Here is a 3,951-nt window from a genome sequence, read left to right as displayed (position 1 = left end):
CTGTTGTTGTTTTGTTTGTTTCCATGTTAATTTTAAGACTATTTTTTCTAATTTTGTGCAAAAAGGATGTTGGTATTTTGGTAAGAATTGTATTGAATGTGTAGATTGCTTTCATAATCTGCCCAATTCTTTGTATGGATCTCTTCTGGATGTCATGGGTCTTACAGATGGCATATCTCCAAGCACAGTGCCTACTTTATACAGTGGTGCTCATTCAATATTTGCATGAAAAAATGAACATATTGATAAAAGTTTCTTTGCCAAGATAAATTTGAAACATTGATTTTTTTCTCTGAAGTCCAGCAAGTAAGGGGGAGTGGTTCCCAATGGAAGGAGTTCCTATTTCAGACACTTCATCAGATCCATGACCAAGTCATTGAGTCACTTACTATCTGGGAAGCACCTCTTCAGCAAGTGATGGTCCTTCCAAAGACATATCATTGAAGTGACAGCTCCCTGATTAGAGGGGGCATTATTACACATCTGGTGAAGTCAGGCTCAGTTCAATTGGCTTCAGGTCTGATTATCCTTATGCTTAAACCTCACGTGTATTTAAAAGTGTCTTGGAAGCTGGAAACCTATGAAAGAGAGCCACATCGTAAATTTCACTAGATAGACTATTTGTGGACAATGGAAGTCTTAACCACTTGATAACATCTTTCTCAAGGTCATCAGTTCTTCAGTCTAAGCATAGTGGAAATGAAAGAGTAAGGCGTGCAGGCTTAAAACCTTGGAGGTATTTTGACTCTTATTTCCTGCATGTCTGATCTCTCTTTATCATCCTACTTTAAGCCTTTGTCATCTCTCACCTGGAGTATTGCATTAGCTGCTAACTAGTCTCTAGGTTCCATTCATCCACCACCACCACCCCACCCCAAATGTCCTCAATCCTATGCTTCTCAATTTCCTAATCAATCTTAAAAGCACCATCATGACAACCAAAAAGCCATCAGTGGTACCTCCTCACTCATTCCCTAAGCTTCGATTCTAAACTTCTGAACTTGAGTTGAAACTACATATCATGCTGTATCCCAACTCTATTTTCTCTTCCACATTCTACAATACCAACTTTATACTTCCACCAACACGACTGCTACACCAGTGTTCATAGCATTATTCACAATAGCCAAATGGAAACATCTGTGGTAACAACCTAATAGATGAACGAATAAACACACTGAGGTATATATATGCAATGGAATATTATTCAGTCATTAAAAAGAATGAAGTTCATGTACATGCTACAACAGATGACTCTTGAAAATATTATGCTAAGTGAAATAATCCAGACACACAAGGACAAATATTATATGGTTCCACCTATATGAGGTACCCAGAGTAGTCAAACTCAAAGAGACAGAAAGTAGAGTGGTGGTTGCCGGGGCTTCAGGGAGGAGGGAATGGAGAGTTATTGTCTAATGGGCACAGAGTTTCAGTTCTGGATGACGAAAAGGTTTTAGAAATAGATAGTGGTGATGGTTACACAACATTGTGAATGTGCTTAATGTACTGAAGTATGCACTTAAAAATGGTTAAAATGGCAAAGTTCATGTTGTATTTTACTACAAAAGAAAGTACATTGGGCATCGCAGTAAACAACCTTCCCAGAGTTCTCGCTGTGGAAGCAAAGCTGGCCAACCCTTCCCGTGCTCAGTTTCCCAACTAGCTCTTTGGCCTCCTGCTCTTCACCATGAGCATCCATCTGAGAACACCTCCGCCATGGAAGAGACAACCACGAGGAACAAAACAGACTATGCAAGGTGGATTTACAAAGAAAAACACTCAGTAACAGCATCAGAGCAGAGAATACACCACATCCATAAAAGGCAATCAGAGAGCTACAGAGAAACATTCAGAGAACAAACAGGAGGTTTCACAAATTGAAACATAATGGCAGAAATAAAAAATTCAGTAGAATGCTTGGGAATTTGGGGAAATCTCCTAGAAAGTGCAGCATAAAATAAAAGAGATGGAAAAATGCAAGAAAAGATCAAAGCAGAGCAGTCTAGAAGGGGCACCATCCCAGTAGCTGGAGTTCTAGAGAGTGGAGCCATCATCACCACAACTCATGAAACTTCCCATCTTTGAAGTTGTGAGTTAGTTTCCAAGTGGCAACTGTAAGTACCCTTTCCTTGTGCTGCTAGGTTTGTGCTAGCTGCCCAAACGATGTTTGTTTAGGGAAAGATATGTAGGTGGTAAAAACTAAAATAAAGAAAGAAATGACTAACACAAAAGTCAGGATGGAGCTTACTCCTAACTGGGAGAAAGGAGGGCTGTGATGAGAGAGGATCCCACAGGGGCTTCTGAGGGTGGTAGGAGGAGCGTTCGTTGTGTTACTATTCTTTATCTCTATGCATACATTTCACACTGTCCTGTGTATAACTTCAAAAATGTGTATGTTAACAGCCCTCATCTTTGTCTTCTATGAAAGGAAATATGTCCAAGGACTAAATAACCCTGGACTGGGAAACAAATCCTGGTGAAAGCACGAATGTGGCATTAACCAGATTTGCAATCTTGAACAAATAACTGCCTTCACTTGTCTGAGTATCAATTTATTAATTTAGAATAAAGAAGTTGGACTAGCTTATCCCCAAATATTCCTTTGAGTTCCAGGTTCCACGATGCCAGCTGAACTATAACCGAGAATGACAGCCAAGGAAGGAGACCTTCTCTCTCCTCCAGCCTCTCACCAGTATAGATGTTCAGCAAAGTGGGATATCTGTCAATAATTTATGGCATTTACATCAGATAGAATACTGTGCAACCACCAAAAATGGTAGAATGTCAACCAGATGGAAGACATAATCCTAATATGTCAAGTGAAAAAGTAGATGAAACAGTTTGTGCATTATGGTGCTAATTAGGTAAAAATGCTTATCTGTGCACAGAAAATGCCTGGGCGGATGTATACCAAAATGGTAGCCATGATTTTCTCTGAGGGGAGAGCATATAGTGATCTTTTTTCTTTGTGCTATTCTATTTTTCCAAAGTTTCTTCACAGGTCTATCATCATTATATTTTTTTAAACAGTTTAAGTAGTGCTAATAATTTTATCCAGGAACTGAGAATAATGGAGAGTGATAGATACGTAAATGAGAAGAAATTTGGAAAACTGACTCTCCCGGAACTTCAAAGCCATTGTTACAATCTCCAAATGTTACAAATGCCTTTGTAACATCCTGACTTCCTTAGTCACCTTCTAATTAGAGGGATGACAGATGAGTTTCTATTACAGATAATGAAGTTATTTATAGTAACACTTGATGTTAGATCTCTACAGATGAATAAGCTTCTCCTTGGATGCACATTAGCAGTTTAGGCTGTGCCTTTACTTTTTAAGGGTGTTATTTAGTGCACTGTGGAAGTGATTTTAAGTGTCACCATGGTATCATTGAAAGATATGCTTCTCTGGGTTTGCTTAACTTTTATCTCCCTCTACGTAAAACTATCACTAGCCCTATATCTGTTTAAGCAAGTGTGGCCTAAAAACAACAACGAAAACAACGACGACAAAACAAACAGACTCTGAAGTCAGCAGAAGTGCCTGCCAGTTACTAGCTTTGCCACCTTAGGCCAGTTACCTGGACATAGTTAAAAAGGGAACCATAGCCAACTACACAGGTGGTTGTCATGAAACTTTAGCTGTATGAGAAAGTATATGACCAAATAGGAACATGTAGGGAAGTCCTTTGTGAAATGTAAAATGGCAGTTTGTTGTAATAACTTAATTTTTTTCCTTCTTCTCTCTCCTTCTCAACACTGTGCATCACTTATTCTGTGTTTGAGAACTCAAACTGGTTTATCTCAGGAATAGCATTTGCCTCTGTTAAAGAAAAAAAGAGCCCTGAGCTTGAGTAAGTTCAGTTCAGAAGCTGCCTAATCTTTCTACTGTGATGTAATTCAAACGATGTGAGTGACTGTATCCAGGATCTTTCCTGTATCTGGGTC

This window comes from Eulemur rufifrons, chromosome 5, assembly GCF_041146395.1.
Source record: "Eulemur rufifrons isolate Redbay chromosome 5, OSU_ERuf_1, whole genome shotgun sequence".
NCBI classification, from domain to species: Eukaryota; Metazoa; Chordata; class Mammalia; order Primates; family Lemuridae; genus Eulemur; species Eulemur rufifrons.
The sequence above is the reverse complement of the archived record's forward strand: the minus strand, read 5'-3'. Positions refer to the sequence as shown.